Source organism: Pan paniscus, chromosome 1, assembly GCF_029289425.2.
Source record: "Pan paniscus chromosome 1, NHGRI_mPanPan1-v2.0_pri, whole genome shotgun sequence".
Classification (NCBI taxonomy): Eukaryota; Metazoa; Chordata; class Mammalia; order Primates; family Hominidae; genus Pan; species Pan paniscus.
Window position 1 is genome coordinate 145194038 of NC_073249.2, and position 17844 is coordinate 145211881.

General features: G+C 38.0%; 1 protein-coding gene and 1 pseudogene across 29 annotated transcripts in view; both read right to left on the reverse strand.

The window, feature by feature from the left end:
• The window catches only part of ADGRL2 (adhesion G protein-coupled receptor L2), a 681918-nt gene that overhangs the window by 273753 nt on the left and 390321 nt on the right, over nucleotides 1-17844 (reverse strand). The gene's annotated exons all lie outside the window — the stretch shown is intronic.
• LOC100978146 (hsc70-interacting protein-like) overlaps nucleotides 1-17844 on the reverse strand; it is a 33829-nt pseudogene that overhangs the window by 4080 nt on the left and 11905 nt on the right.

Consider the following 17844-nt stretch of genomic DNA (forward strand, 5'->3'; position numbering starts at 1 on the left):
TAATAAAAAATCTGAAATCCTGTCCATAAGGGTTAATAACTACAGAGGTGTCCAACAGATATTCAATCACAAAAATTCAAATGCTCTTTTCATTAAGCCTCTGGTGTCTTTTTCCATAGCTAAACCAAGATAATTGTTTTGGGGCTAATTTCTGAGGCTGTTTAATAACACCTCCTGCTAGACTTCTCATGTAAACTCAGCAAGAGGAAACATCCAGAGTAATAGAAAAATATTCTGTTCATTTTATAACTCAAATTCATACTTTTCTTTACAAAAGAGATCCTGCTGTTTGAGTTTGGCAACTGTCATACCAACTGCTTTGGGGAAGATTGGATTAGAAGGCAAAGCTGACTATGCAGTAAAGTCTCCACTCTCCAGCAGGATTTTTATGTAAATTCCATTACAATTCATACTTTTGTAGATAATGAAAAGGATACAAAACACTTTAAGGTTTCCAAGTCAGCAAAATAATGAACAGGACAGTCTGCAAACCACTTTACTACATTTTTGACATGTGGTCACTCATATAAATGGGCTTTGTATCTATTCTTCTTTCACAGAGGATTTTTTTTTTTTAATGCTACATTCTAACAACTCATAGCTCTACAGGTTATTGCTAATGTGTGAACATGAACTACAAACAGATCATCATACTTTTAATTTCAGTAAGTGGCAGATTTTGCATTATGTTTCCTTAAGAAAATATGGACAATCTTTTCTCCCAAAATGCGGTGGCTCACGCCTGTAATCCCAGTACTTTGGGAGGCCGAGGCAGGTGGATCATGAGGTCAAGAGATCGAGACCATCCTGGCCAACATGGTGAAACCCTGTCTCTACTAAAAATGCAAACATTAGCTGGGCATGGTGGCGCGTGCCTGTAGTCCCAGCTACTCAGGAGGCTGAGGCAGGAGAATCACTTGAACCCGAGAGGCGGAGGTTGAAGTGAGCCGAGATGGCACCACTGCACTCCAGCCTTGCCACAGAGTGAGACACACATACCTTATAGACTAATGGCAGTGCCAGAGAGGTATGCTTTTATAATTAACCAACCACAAAATTAAAACTATGTAGATTGATCTATAATTATTATTTTATGTAATTTGTGATGACATGTAAGGGTAAAAGTATGTTTTCACAAGACTAGCCTTTAGAGACAATATGTTTTTGGGTTTCCAAATGGATCTTTCTTAGCAATAGTCAATGACTATAACAGAAACAGTCAAGAAAATATTCTGTAGCACAATGTACAAAATGTGTTATTTTCCTTCTGCTATTGTCATTTTAGTTCCATATATTGTCTTGTGCTGGAAGGTGAAATTCCCATTAGTGTCAATGGAGAATCCAGGCATGGAGTAAAGGAAACCCAAGACTTAGGCAACAGTGACACAATTCTCCAAGTGAAGCAAGAATGTGAACAAAGTATGCATTTGAAATATAAAATATTCTGGTGATCCATTATCCCATTAGTGGAGTTGAAGTTTTCAGGGATGTATGCTCATCTTTATTCTGGGATGACTAACACACATGTAATATTCCCTTTGGTATATTTAATAATTTCACTCAAAATAGGAAGCCTATTGACATTTCACTTCATTGCCAAATCAAACAAGATTAGTCATATGAACTGTGTCTCACTGATAGATGAATTTTGATGGTGAAAAGTCAAAACATGATGATGCATAGCCTTTGACTTGTAGTTGGCCTTTTGGGAGCCATGCTGTGCCTCTTTCCAAAGGAGAGAAGCCCAGGCTGGGTTCCTGTGGACTTACCCGGAGAACCATATATAACTGGTTCATGACTTTTACACTCTAGAATGCTTCATTCTCAGGGAGCTCTCAAGTGCATTCAAATGTTCCAGAAGCAGACATTCCCAAGCCTTTGCTTTGGGAAGTCCTGATAATTTAGAGAAACAGCCAGAAGAGAAAATGGAGACAACATGACCAACCGATGCTAAATAGAGGCAAAAGGCTCATGTATGCTAATAACAAGATTTCATCCTTAATGCAGGATTTTAGTGATTGTTTTACATGCAGTATCCCATATAAGCCTCATGACAATCTTATGAAGTAAGTCTGTTATTATTCCCATTTTTGGATGAGAAAAATGAAGATCAAAAACTAAACAGCACTTTATTTCTTTGAAGATCAAATGGAATATAGTGGAGTTGCATTTAAGCCCATGTCCAGATTTCTTAACCACTTTAAATATTACTTTAATCTCCTTATTACCACAAAACACACACACACAAAATGTAATTTACCTTCTGTCCATACTTTTCAGAATATATATTGATTTTTGCTTTACCCTTTTATGCTCCTTTTGGTGGTTTCAAACCTGAATTAATCTAGTTCTTAGATACTGATTTTGTTGTTGATGGTGGTGGTGGTGTATAGCTCTTTTATATGACCCTGACAAATCACAGATGGTTGCACTGCTTTAATTTCCTTTTAAGAGATTTTTCTCCAAAAGTGCCAGCCACACAGGGAAGAGAAGGTAGAGATTACTCAGTTTGTTGTTGGTCTATAAGGTTATGGCAGTAATAAAATGTAATTTCTGAGAATAAAATTATATTTTTAATGACAACAGCAATACTCAATGAAAGAACACAAACTCGTGCAGGCCCTGTACTAGATGCTTTGGGTATAAGAACTCATTTAGTACTCAGAATAACACCGGGGAGTAAGTATTATTGTAACCATTTTACAGATAACAAAATAGAGCTCGAGTAATCTAAGGAAGCTGCTTAAGGTCATGCAAAGTCTATAGCAGAACTGATCAAGCACACATCTCTCTGCCTGCAGGGACTTTGCTTTTTCCTTTACCACACTGCCTGCCATATCCAGAAATATGAACTGTTCAAGCTACTTTCTTTAAGGCTAGAAATAAACTTTTAAGATTTGACGGACTGTGTTAGAGACCAAGTGAAGGTCATTAGTATAAAAATATAATAGTAAAATGCCTTTCTTTCTTCTCTTTCTATCACTTGAGTCTTTCTTCTCTCTGCCCTTGCCCCATTTTCATATGAAATGATATCATATATTTCAGTACCTTGAGCAATTATGATGCTGTGGGGCTTTGAAGAGGCAAACCATCCCTAACTTTAGCATTGCCAAGCTCAAAAATGCCTGTGGGAACAGAACATCTTGCCTTTCTTGATCTGGTTGGCCTCAAAACCTCAGCTATTAATTATAATCCAGGTACTGTACAGGGGACCTAAGAACTCTACTTCCTTTGACTTCTGTTCCTCATTAGGTTCTGTGACCTTGGTCTCATGAAGAGACAATGGAAAAAAAGCAGGGGGATAAGAGATATTTCCCCCTCAGCACTTGGCCATTTGACATGTATGCAGAGCTATATTTGTCTCTGTCTCATCCTTTTGAAGGTAAGCTTGTGGGGAGTACCAGGCATGTCATGTCGCATTAAGTGCTCAGCACACTCTTACTCCACGCTTAACATAATAACTCTCATATTCATTCAAGAGAAAAGCCTCCTTTTCTTATGTCCAGCCAACTGAAAAGATTCATAAGGATGATTTTAAAAGGTTGAAAGGCAACTTTAAGCACAAGAATTTACAAGATGCACATACACACTAACAGAAAAATCTCACAGTGGTAAATTATACTATTTGAGTTGGTGCTTTTTCTCCTGTTTAGACCTAATGTCTGCATAAAATGTTTGTTCAAAGCTAGTACATATTGTTTTACTCAAGAATATATATATATGTCTCTTTAGAATTAAAAAAAGGAAAAAAGAAAAACCCATCTGTTTGTGAATAAATGTGGCTTTTTCTTCTGTACATTTGAGTGGCCTGTTTGGTTGAAAGCTTATAGTACTTATTTTACCAAAAAAAAAAAAATTTACTAAATTAGCTTCCTCTAGAAAATAAATCTGGATATGATCAGGAGCAGCCAAAGCAAGAAGCAGTAAAATCCAAAAATAATGTCACAAACAGCTTAAGTCACTTAACTTTATGTAAATCTACTGAGGAGTAAAAAAGAAAAAATTAGAGCAGAAAAAATGTCTGAACAAAGCAGGTTAAAAACTGGGAGGAGAGAACTCTTGCATCAAAGAAAAAGAAACAAAAGAAGTTATAAGCTATTCTTCTTTTACTGGAAAGAAATTAAGGACTTACACCTATGATACATTGAGTAGAAGCAACTACAAAAGAAAAGAAAAGAAAAGAAAAAAAAAAAACATGCCCAAACCTGTACTTGAATCAAGGTGGAGTGACTACCTGCCACAATTATATAAAACTGTCTCAAGTTATTGTTACAGGATTATTTCTGAAATAGGAGCTATTCAAGTATGTAGCACACTTCTCAAAATTCTCTCCCCTTGATCAGTAAGTTATAATATTTCAGCACATAGTAAGTACCACATTCATTAATTTCTAATGCTGAATCAGGGTTTTCTAAATCTTCTTTATCCCCTTTAGAGTTTTGTGCCTGACTTCTATTATATTGTGTATAAAAATGTATCAAAAATGATGCATGTTTTTTACTCTATAAATTGCTAGGTAAAAATTATTTCTTGAGTATTAAGCATACATATATGCCTTCTCCCTGCCCTGCCCCATACTATAAAAGATTGCTTGAGGTGAAATGATTAGTCAGTATTTTAAAATAAAGAAATACCTTGATGCATGTATTTTTAAGAAGTTTGATACCACTCAGCCTCTATCTTTGCCTAATAGTGAGGTAACAATTTATTCCTTATTTTCTGAGGCAACCTTAATTTGTGTCTCTTGCTCTGGCACAATTATTAATAGTATCCACTTTTACTTTCAAAAGTATCCAAATTTAAATGATAAATTATATAGGTATCTGATATGGTTTGGCTGTGTTTCCACCCAAATCTCATCTTGAATTGTAGCTCCCAAAATCCCCACATGTCATGGGAGGGACCTGGTGGGAGGTAATGGAATCATCAGAGGAGGCTTATACCATGCTGTTCTCGTGATAGTGAATAAGTCTCATGAGATCTGATGGTTTTATAAAGGGCAGTTCCCCTGCACACACCCTCTTGCCTGCTGCCATGTAAGAAACGCTTTTTCTCCTCCTTCACCTTCTGCCATGATTGTGAGGCCTCCCCAGCCATGTGGAACTGTGAGACCACTAAACCTTTTTTTCTTTATAAATTCCCCAGTCTCCGGTATGTCTTTATTAGCAGCGTGAGAACAGATTAATACAGTATCTCTACCTAATATCAAGGCAGCATGGCATGGAATGATCTAGGGCTTTTGAGACAAGCCCCTCAGGGTCTTTGCGTATTTCCATCATTTACTTACTGTATAAACTTGGGCGATTACTTATCCACTCTGAGACCAATTTTTCATCAGCAGCATATGGATAATAATAGCTCACAGACTTGTTGAGATAACACAAATGCATAGTATTATGTTTGGGTACATACACAAATGGGGACAGTAAGATCAACTTACAAGATTGCTGTGCAGTTTACTTAAGATGATGAATTTATGCAGAGTGCTCAGCACATGGTCGATACTCAAAAAATATCATTTTCATCACACTCATTCTCATCATCATCACTATCATTGGCCATTAGTGGCTGTTGGTAAATATTAGAGTTAATCGTTTCTTCCCTTCTAACCTTACCTCTTCTGGTACATGCTGATGTCACATCTGTGAAACATGCTTAGAAATGTGTATTATACCCACAACAATCAGGAATTAGGAGCAATTTTAGACTGCTTGGCATACTAACTGAACAGCATTTGGTCTAGTTACTGGGCAAAACACACTGGTTTGTCTGACATAAAAATGCACGTCTCAGAGTGTATCTCAAAAGTTCCCTCAATGCAGAGGACTATGAACTCTGACTCTTGGATGCTCTAGGAAGATCCTAGGTCCTTCCCTCTCAAGATGGAATGCCTTGGAAGTCTCCATCTTCAAATGATTTTCATTCCATTTCATTATATATCGGGGTTTTTTAATTTAAAAAATATTATAAGAATCCACTCTCAAGCCGGGCATGGTGGCTCACACCTGTAATCCCAGCACTTTGGGAGGCCAAGATGGGCGGATCACCTGAGGTCAGGAGTTTGAGACCAGCCTGGCCAACATGGTGAAATGCTGTCCCTATTTACAAAAAATTAGCTGGGCGTGGTGGTGCATGCCTGCAGTCCAGCTACACAGGAGGCTGAGGCAGGAGAATCACTTGAACCCGGGAGGTGGAGGCTGCAGTGAGCTGAGATCATGCCACTGCACTCCAGCCTGGGCGGCAGAGCGAAACTCTGTCTCAAAAAAAAAAAAAAATCCGCTATCCAGGTAAATTGGTGCTCCAGCATGATAGGCAGTGTGTTTTCTGAGGCTTATCTTACACCTGATATAACTTTGCCTGTTCCTAGTTATATATATCCCAGTTGGAGAAAGAACAGGGATTTCCCAGTTAGACACAGCTGGCTTAGAAGCCAGTTCTGCACACTGTGTGCTTTTGTAACCTTTGGCATATTACTTAATGTCTCTGATCCTCAGTGTCTCGGTCTTAAATATGGGGATATTATGATACCCATTAAATTGTTTGATAATTAAATGTAATCATATCTGTAAGGTCACCAAGTCATATGTTAGGAATTCAATCCATGTCAATAATTTCACCTTTTTTCAGTGTTAGTTAAAATAGTTCAATGACATCATGTCAGGTCACATCGATGAAGACCGATTTGAATTTATTTCTATTGGGACTCAGAGCCCAAAAGTACTTGAAAGATGACATCTGGCTTACCACATACAAATGTCTATGCACTACAACATGGAATCTCATGCAACCATCCAGGTCCTTCCTTCCAAATTCCCATAGTAACTCAACCTTTAGTGGTAATTGTCTATTAATGGCCTTACTTGACTGGGCATATATTTTTTTAATCCAGTTGCCATATAGAAACCATATGGTTGAGATGTCTTTACACTTTACAAAGCATTGGTAAAATGAAAACAGAAATCATAGTCCCAGGCACAGGATTCGATTAGCCAAAGACTTCCTTCTCTACTTGGCGGACACTTGGGTGTCCTTCAGGATCACACTCAGATATATTCTCCTTTAGAGTGCTCTGAAAATATTTTTTTGCTTTCCTCTATCACTGTACTTATTACAAACCACTGAAAATTCATGTTCATTAATCTATCTTCTCCCTTAACCTTTGAATCTCTAGAGTAGGTTACCAAAGTGAAGTCAGCAGATCCTCTGGGGTCCCTGGACCCTTTCGGGGGATTTGTAAAGTGAAATCTATTTTCAAAATCATATTAAGACATTATTTGCCTTTTTCACTCTGTTGACATTTGCAATGATGATAGAAAGCACTGGTGTATAAAACTGCTAACATCTTAGCATAAGTTAAAACTGTGGCACCAAACCATATGTAGCACTATAGTCATATTCTTAACCACCTCACACTTGCAATAAAACAAAAACAAAAACAACACAAAACAAACAACAAACAAAAAAATACCAATTTTAAGTATGTCTTTTTAAAAACAATCATTGCTAATTTTATGAAATCTAAATCTCTGAATATACATCTTTAATATTCTATATGACAAAATGGATGCATGCAAAAAGCACTTTCACAGACTACCGAAGTCTGACCGTCTTGAGGAAAAGCACTTATGAGATAAATGTTTGAGTTGTAACCTGACATAGCTGCTCTCTTCATGAAATACCATTTTTACTTTAAAAAGCAACTGACAGACAAACGATGGTTATTCAGATTTAGGTGCCGTGCAGATATTTTTTAAACAATGAATGAAAGCAAGCCAAATCACTTCAAGGAAAACAATCAACAGTACTTATTGCCAATGATAAAATTCAAACATGCAGACAAGAATTGTAACCTGAAGAACAATTTGTATCCGTCACTGTGAACCTGACAGCTTCGTAATATGTAAAGACTTTTCTGATAAGCATGGTGGTGATATTAACAGTGGTGATTCCTTTTAAAATGTTTCATGAAATATGCTGACATATGGGAAATCTACATAACTCAGTGAAACAATACTTTCCAAATGACCAATGCATGATGTTACAAGATCATGCATGTAGTATATTGGTTAAAGATCTATCCAAAATGTAAGATTAACCAATGTATTTTAATGCAGCAGATTTTTAAATGTTCATTGATATGGTTTCAGATTCTACCTTGCAACTAACCTTTAATAAACTATTTGTCAAAGTTTTATTCAATATCAAAGAAGAATAGCACATTTATCTGAGAAGGCTAGTAAAATATTCTTCCTTTTTTTGCATCTAGTATCTGTGCAAGGCTGATTTTCTTCATAAATATTGAATTAACAATTAAATATTTTAAAATTTCTCACTTTAATTTCTAATGTGGTAAATACTGAGAGATGTAACTCACAAAAAATAAAAGTTCTTGTTTTTTTTTTTTTATTTTTTGAGCAGAGTCTCTCTCTGTCACCCAGGCTGGAGTGCAGTGGTGTGATCTCAGCTCACTACAACCTCCACCTGCCAGATTCAAGTGATTTTCATGCCTCAGCCTCCCGAGTAGCTGGGACTACAGGTGTGTGCCACCACACCTAGCTAATTTTTTGTATTTTTAGTAGAGATGAGGTTTCACCATGTTGGCCAGGCTGGTCTCGAACTCCTGGCCTCAAGTGATCTGCCCGCCTCCCAAAGTGCTGTGATTATAGGCATAAGCCACCATGCCTCACAAGAGTTCTTGGAATCCTCAATAATTTTTGAGAGTAGAAATGGGTTCTTAGCTCAAAAAGTTTGAGAAACATTGCTATAGAAAGCAGCACTGTTCATCTTTCTGTCCAGAGTACCTGAGACTCGTGAGGTGCTTCATATGGGTTTATTTAATAGATGGATGAGTGATGAGTAAGTGAATATTGCCTATAATGCCAGAAGAATCTGGCACGTTAGAAAATATCTTGATATGCAATATGTGATAAATCAATTAAATTGCAATTTAATATTTCCCCCCTAGCTTTGTTTCTTGCCTTGTAACGCCTATTTCCAAATTAGGTAAGGAGACACACCACAGGTGATTAGTTGTTCAGCCATGATTAATCAACTAATTAAATCAAGTTGAGTTGGTGAGGGGGACGGGGAAACAGTTATTTCTCTATAAGTCCCTTCTCTGATAGCCAAACAATTCACTTTACTTCTTTCATTATCAATGTATACATTTTACAAGAATTTGTTTGGAATAGGATAGTTTTTAACATGTTTTGAAAATTTTTTTAAAGCTTGGTTGACCATTTTTTAATATTGTTTTATAATGATATTTTAAGGCATATTTAGTACCCACCTCAAAATTTCAAATGCCTCTTAATAGTGTGGAGAAGAGAGATGGATGGGCAGAAAAACTGGGAACTGAGGAGACAGTGAGTAGGGAAATCAAGTGTCAGCTAGATCAACCCATAGCCTAAGGACTCACAGAAACAAGAATAAAGTTTAAATTAAAAAAATAATAAACTCCAAACACTAAAGTTTTTTTTGTTTTGTTTTTTTGTGTTTACTTTTTATACTACTATTCTGCTTCCTTCAAGCCAAAGTCATCTCTTTTAAAAGAGAAAATATCTTCTTGATAACTCTGTACATGGGAAACAGCAGAAGCAATTTGGAATCCATGGTACATTTTTTTAGTCTCACTGAATAGAGGAGATAGTCTCTTGCAGGAAAGGAGCACCATTGAGTTGGCTGATGTAGTTAACATACGATACCCAAGAGCTAAAGCTCTCTAATTATTCCATAAAGCCTATTTTATCCATTGTAAAATGGATCTTGTCTCCCATTAGGCTGGTGCAAAAGTAATTGCGGCTTTTGCAGTACTTTAATGGCAAATACTGCAATTACTTTTGTACCACCCTAATGACTTCTCTGAAATAAGGATAACTTGTTCAATCAGTAGTATATCATCATTTCATTGGCAGAGTTTTAGTTTTTCTTTTTAGAATATAAAATAAGGGTACATCTTACCATTGATAGCATCTTAGATTCGATGAAATATAGTAACCTAGGAAGAAAATGTTTGATTCTATAGTTATATGGTGAGACCATATTCAGAAATGTGGTCTCTAATACCTTGTCTGTTTTCCTTTCCTGTCTCCTTGGGAAATAATGGACCCATCTAATGAGCAAGTAAGTTGATGTGTTTCAAGGCAAGGTAAGCAAGTTTGAGTGGCACTATTTGATCCCTAAGAACTTTAGAGTTTGGTAAAAAGCTTATACAAGCCCAAAGCAAAAAATAAAGGAAATTGTTTAGCTGAAGTATATAAATAAAATGTGATCACATAACAGAGATTTCTATAGAATGAGTCCATCCTAATTTTTATGCTTCAAAATATTAAACATTTCCTCAGCTTACAATTTAGGATATATATATGTGTATATATATATATATATATATATATATCTCGTAAATTTTAATGCAAACAATAGTATATGTAATTACCCTTTGCATTACCCTTCTCTTCTGAAGTGCCAAGGAAAATGTGTGCAAAAACATTTATGCCTACATCATTATATGTGCATTGGCTAAACAATCAAAAGTACTTCTGCAGATGCATGTATGAAAATTAAGAGCATTCCCACTTCCTCATTCAGTCAAGACAGTCATGCTGTTCTGGCAACAGATATGCATAATGGAAACAATATTGCTTTAAATAATCAAAATACACAGAGGCACATTTTTCTGAGTGATTGGAAATAACCCTGACAAATGCTTAAATTTGGTAAATTATGAGCTAGCCAAGTTATGTTTGCATAAATATAATGAAAAGCATTTTAAAAAAATTTAGTAAGCATATAAAGCACGGCATTCTCTTGATAATGATTTCTTTGACGGATAAACCAACAACCATGCAAGGCAAGTTTATGAAGGTGCCTCCTTGAGTGCTTTAGAATGTGTGTGTATGTGTGCATGTGTTTGTGTATATGTACACAAATATATGCACAAAAATAAAAAGTTTGCAAAAATTAGGTAAGTGGCAGAGATATTCTTACAACTAAAAAGAAAGAGAGAACAAGCGTAGGCATTTAAAATAGCTACTTATATTTGAAAAGAAGAACACAAGCTAAGTGCAATTGAATGCTTTGTTAATATGGTACATGGATAATTCATATTCCCCATACATAACTCTTGGATAACACAGAGATTACCTATTAGGTAAAAACATAATTATATTCTCTTCCAGCAAGCTAGATATCACACCTCAGCTGCACTCTTAAACAGGTATCTGTATGTAGTTGAAGAGGAGTTGGGGGTGGCTAATAAAAAAGTATTCGAATAGGGCAAAAATAATATTCTACTCACAGGTAATATGGTGCTATTTGTTATCAGATTGCTTTGGGTAGACCCGAGCACTGAGCATCCAACATGTGGATGCAACAACAACAACAACAATAATATACATTCAAGCAAAAGCCAAGGAAAGATATACATTCATTTAGGATTGTCCAGATTATCATGGTTTTTAAACTAAGCCTAATAAGGTAGGGAGACTGACCACTGAATTTGCTACATGGATAGCAAAGCTATTGTGAGAATTCTATAGCCTTTAAAAGTCACCAGAAGCCAAGGAACACATTTTTACGTGAAAGGATTATCATCAAGGCCTTTTCCTATGGGCAGGCCATACAAAACAAGAAATTTTCACATTCTCCTATGAGGATAGACTGTATTCAAAAAGATAAAATAGACCATGAACAGTGGGTGGAGTGGAGATGACATTCTTAGGGGAAAATTCCTTTAATTCCTAAGCATGAATTGTAGGAAGAGCCTGATTGTAATTTATGGCCTTAGTCATCCTTTTTTTCCCCCAGATAATTGTACACTGTAATTTTTCTTTCTGATAATTAACCTTAGTCATCAAATTTTTCCCCATTAACCGCCACCCACCTTCACTTGAGGATGGGAAGTAACAGCTTGAGAGAAACCAGGATTACAACAGGCCTCTGGTTGGGTAAAATAGCGCGGCAGACCAAGTTAAATTTGTACTACTTTCCTTACCCTTTGAGGTAGTCCCTATTTCTTATCTTCTGTTCCTCCAATTTAGGGCTAAACCCCTAGAAAGCTTAATGCTTTGCTTTTGTTTCAATATTAAAATACATTAGAGCCATTTTTTATCACCCAGCTTATGACTTCTCTTCCTATGAAGAGAAATCTCTTCATGAAATTTCTCTCCTGAAAGTCATCAATGACTAAGTCATTGTGACAGGTAATGTTCTCATATTCCATCTTCCTTGTCTGTGTCTCCTCCTTATTGCCTGATCAGGCCTTGCTTCCAGAAACTCTCCACCCTTTCTTCCTTGCTTGGGACATTCTCAGTTTTCTTTTTAACTGTGTGACTGCAACTTCTGTCTCTTTCCTCTTTGCATTCTATGTGTGTGTGATCTAAAAGTTTGTTCCTTAGCCCTTTTCTCACCTGTTCTCTCTTTTCGTTGACAATCTCACCTATCCTTTGGGTCTTGTCTGCAGAGGATGCCCACAGCTCTGCTGTTAGCCCTGCGTCTCCTCAGTGATAAATACAGGTTTCCACCTGCACACTGCTCTTCTCTGGAAAGACAAGCTCTGGCACCTAAAACACTCATTACGTCCAAATTGGATTCGATATCTTCCCTCTCACATTTACATCCCCTCCTATGTTTCCTATTTTTTCAAAAATGTCATCACCAAGGTTTGAAACCTTAAAGTCAAGTATGACAGCTTTCCTGTCTCTCTGCAATAATATGCAAAACCCTGTCAATTTCTCCTCTAAGGTTTCTTGACCATTTATATCCTCTTTTCCATCCCTTTTTAAAAAATTTTTTTTTATTTTTTTGTTTTTATTTTTATTATTATTTTTTGAAACGGAGTCTTGTTCTGTCACCAGGCTGGAGTGCAGTGACGTGATCCCCATTCACTGCAATCTCTACCTCCCTGGTTCAAGTGATTCTCCTGCCTCAGCCTCCCAAGTAGCTGGGACTACAGGCATGCATGACCACGCCCAGCTAATTTTTGTATTTTTAGTAGAGACTATGTTGGCCAGGATGGTCTCGATCTCTTGACCTTGTGATCTGCCCGCCTTGGCCTCCTAAAGTGCTGGGATTACAGGCATGAGCCACCGCGCCTGGCCCCAAAATTTTTGTTTTTAAAGATAAGGTCTTGCTCTGTCTCTTAGGCTGGAGTGCATATAGCTCACATGATCACAGCTCACTGCAATCTCGAACTCCTGGGCTCAAGCGATCCTCCTGCTTCAGCCTCCTGAATATCTGAGACTACCACCATGTTTATCTAACCTTTTAAATTTTTTATAGAGGTGGAATCTTGCTGTTGCCTAGGCCGGTCTCAAACTCCTGGCCTCAAGCGATCCTCCCATCGCAGCCTCCCAAAGTGCTGGGATTATAGGTGTGAGCCACTGCGCCCAGCCCTTCACTTCTTTTCTATAGGCTGGCTTCCTGCTGTTCTTTCACAGGCTGACCTGGCTACAGGAATTTTGCCGTTTAAGAGCTGCTCCCAGCCGGGCGCATGGCTCACGCCTGTAATCCCAGCACTTTGGGAGGCAGAGATGGGCAGATCACCTGAGGTCAGGGGTTCGAGACCAGTCTGGCCAACATGGTGAAACCCCGTCTCCACTAAAAACACAAAAATTAGCCTGGCATGGTGATGCACACCTGTAGGCTTTTCTGCATCCAAACAACATTATACATTGCTGCCAGAAAAATAATACACAGGGCTGGGCGTGGTGGCTCACGCCTATAATCCCAGCACCTTAGGAGGCCAAGGCAGGTAGATCACAAGGTCAGGAGTTCAAGACCAGCCTGGCCAATACTAAAAATACAAAAATTAGTGGGGCATGGTGGCGGATGCCTGTAATCCCAGCTACTTGGGAGGATGAGGCAGAGAACTGCTTGAACCCGAGAGGTGGAGGTTGCAGTGAGCCGAGATCGCACCACTGCATTCCAGCCTGGGCGACAGAGCGGGACTCTGTCTCAATAAATAAATAAATAAATAAATAAATAAAATTTTAAAAAACAACAACACAGTTTTGTTCATGTTTATGTGCATTCCCATATCTACATGCATTTGCTTCAGACATTTGCTTTGCCAGTATTTTTCTTTTTCTGCAGAAGTGTCTTTTTCTGTCATCATCCTCGTTTCCTCTCTTCAGTACCCCTATGTCATCCAGTATTTGAGTTTAACAGTTTTGTCTTTCCATTAGATGATGAATTCCTTAAGTAAAAGGCCTGATATGTTTATCTTCAAATCCCCCACATACACTCCAGTGCCTGACATAAAGTAGCTCCTCAAGATATCTTTGGTTTTGAATTCAGGTGAGTTTCATTCCTTTGTTTAAAAATCTTCAACATTCTCTATTTGCCACATGTTACAAACTGTTTTACCTGGTCAACAAGACCCTTAGACTTGGGATCTGGGAAAGGTGGGGAAGAGGAAAGCAGAGAAAGTGGATCAAAGAAGAAGGAAATTGGAAGCAGCAGCAAATGGCAGGCTGGAAGTATTCTGAGACCATTTTTGTGTTGTTCCTTTTCCTACTGATTACTGTCTGGTCCTTGAAGGCCCAGACATCCACATACCACTACCACTAATCTCTCCAGGAATCTCAATGCTCAGCGCCCCTGTTAGACCATATCCAGGCCCGCCGCTCCCAGGGGATGCCCTGTGTCCACTGGCAGCCACTTAGTGACTGATGTGCTATGCTCTGTCTTGAGGCAGGAAAACCGGACTAGCCGGCTAAGCCTAAGAATGCACCTATCCTAAATGCTAATGGTAATTCCAGACGCATTAAGCAGACAGTCAGACCTTTAGGGCCTTCTCTTTTTGCCAAGTAATGCACAGGTATTAGATTTAACTGGTTTTTAGGAGATGGCTGCCCTGAATTTGGTGTTTCACCCAGGTGGTATGAGCCAACAGAAATCTGGGTTGTGTAAGAGGGGAAGTATGATGATGAAGGGAGGCCTAAGCATCCCCATACAGGCTTGTGTCATGTAGTTAAATAAATACATTTACTGTTACCAGCAAGGCCAAAGATGAGCAGGGGGAAGGGGTAGCTCCAGAGAGATGATGGGTTTTTCCTTAAAGACTAAGCTCTTTTGTGGCTTATTGGCCTCCTTTACTTCATATGCAGATATCTGCCCCACACTTCCTTCCTTAGTGTAGAATACAAGAGCACTAAACTAAAAATAAAACAAACAAACAAAAAAACCCATTACTTTTGGTGGGCTGATATTGGAAAATGTAAACTTAGAGACTGTTAGGTAATCCTAAGTCCAGACTCATTACCCATTTAACCTTGGCACAAGTTAATGTTTAAGTGAAACTTTATAGTAACCAGTTTCCATTTCTTCATTCTCCTTACATTTTTTTACCCATTTTCATTGTAAATTGTTTTACATTATTTTGCTCTTCCTTTTCTTCGGTACGAGAATAAAGTTGTTTTTATCTCTGTGTCATTTCCACCCTTTCCTATACTTACTCTCCCAGGAGATGATCTCACCAATGTCCACACTGGACCAAAGGCATCTGGCACATACTCTCATAACTTTCCTCGCCTCCACCTCAGATTTCCTGACACCATCCTCTTTTCCTGTCCTTCTCTCTTGGAATAAGACAACAACAACAACAACAGAAAACAAAAACTCTCTAGCTAGCATAACTACCTGGATTCTCCCCAACTCCTGTTCCATTAATCACACATTTCCCCTAACAACTCCAGTTGCCCCTGCTCCACTAATTTCTTCCCTTCTGCAAACATGCTCAAATCTCCACTTGCCTAAAACTTTTCTTGCTTACTTCTCCCGCTTCACTTTCTGGGTACAGATTCCTCACATTTGCTATCTTCAATTATTCTCCCCTTCATTCTTCTCATGCCCTTGAAATATGTCTTCTGTGGAATACATATTTCAGCCCACAAATCTGAGGAAACAGTTTTTGTTGACCTAATCATTGCTGACTCACTAGCTGCTTTCATTCCTTCTATGGTTCTCACGCTGTATTAATCAGCGCGATTGACCATCCTGAACTACCCCAGTGTGTTGTGCTTCTACACTGGGTTACATGCTTTCTTCATCTCTGTAGCTAGAGTGTTCTCAGGTTTCCTGAAAACTTTCTAGTTGCAGAATAAATTCTCTACTTTCTTCTTTACAAATGTATTATCTTTCTCTCCTATCCCTTAGTAGCTTCATGAAATTACTTGCATCATCTGTGAATATGGTTCCTTTCATATATTACCATAACCCCATTCGAATTCATTTCTTATAGGCAAAAGCCCTTAAGATGTTTTTTAACTCTCCTTGGTAAAGATACCAGTAATCCATATAACAAACATTTTTTAATATTTTGGTCCCAGCAAGATGGTGTTTTCTTAATTCATACATATTTTGGAAATTTGTTTTTGTTTTTGTTTTTGTTTTGTTTCCTAATCATGTGTGTCTGACCATGACAGAGCCATAAGGAAAAGTTGTTTGAGCTCAGGGTACTTGCAATTCATAGTTGTTCTCTGAAAACCACTGTTCCGAAATTACTGTGTTGTACATCATGAAGATACCCTGGAGTTCTTTCACCATCCTGGATTTTCTTCTTCCTTCTTGCATACTTGTGATATGTAGCATGAGAAGGTTATGACTACTCTGAAAGTGAAGTGGAAGCTTAGGTGGTATGTATGAGTGTTTTTATTGTCACCTTCCATCTTTGTACATGTACATTGGCAGAGTTTTTAGAAAGAAGGGGTGATGCTGTCTAGCTGGTGTTTCTCAGCTGGTCATACTGAAAACACGTAGGTAGATGCCTGCCTACTTCTGGTCAGACCCAATGGTGTAAAGTGCCCCATATCCACCTACATGTTGTGTTCACTTTTTTTCCTTGAGAAATGACTATTCTTACAGATACAGGCTTTCAGGGAAAGGTATGACAGCCTTCCTCTTCAATATATTCTTATAAAACTTTTGGGCTTGCCTAATAGACTCTTTCACATATCCATTAAATTTCCATTCAACCCTCAAGACAGAGGTAGCTTCCTTCATCTTACACAAGAATAGGGTTGAAAGAATATCAGAGAGTCCCAGAAGGACCATGAAAACTGTATTTATGGAAGGCCATAGATTCAAGTTTCTGTAATGTGGGCTTTCCCCCAAGGTAATGACTGCTAAAAACATCTATGTCCCAGGGAACTGACGTAGGTTCCTTCCTGAGACAATTGCTGGGAGAAAAGAGATAGCCAATGCAGAGACTGTATCTATCTGGCTTACTATAGTACATCCTCTGCTTTGCAGTGTCTAACAGAAATGGGTGCTCCATAAATATTTGTAGAACTGAAAAGCATTGAAATGTTGGCAAGAAAACAGACAGCATTGATAGTAGTACCAGATTTGGGGAACTTGGGCAAATTCCTTATTTTTTTTAATACCGTTTCCTTAATAAATTATCAGATGTTCCTGGTGTAGTGATTTAGGCAGACTTTTTCCCCTAGGGTGTTGTCCAGGTAGTTGGGAATTTGGTTGAAGCTTATCTCTGAAAAGATTCAGTGGTCAGAATGGAAAATCTCACCGCAGGACATTTTAGGATTAGGTACTCTCACAAAGAAATCAGTTCTACTGAAGCTTCTGGACCCAGCCAATGCTGACTACAAGATACTAGATTCGACAGACAAGTAGGCAATACAGCTGTGTCTCTCCCTTTGTTCCTCCATGGGATTTAATCATAAACTTATATTGTTTGAATATAGTTTCACTAATTATGAAATATGATCAGTTTGGACAATTACATGAAATGTCAAATAGAAATATCCCAGACCTGGCATCAATGGTTATAAATCAGTGTTCTAGTAATGTTTAATGTACCCTCAACACTTTTTCAGAAACCAAAAA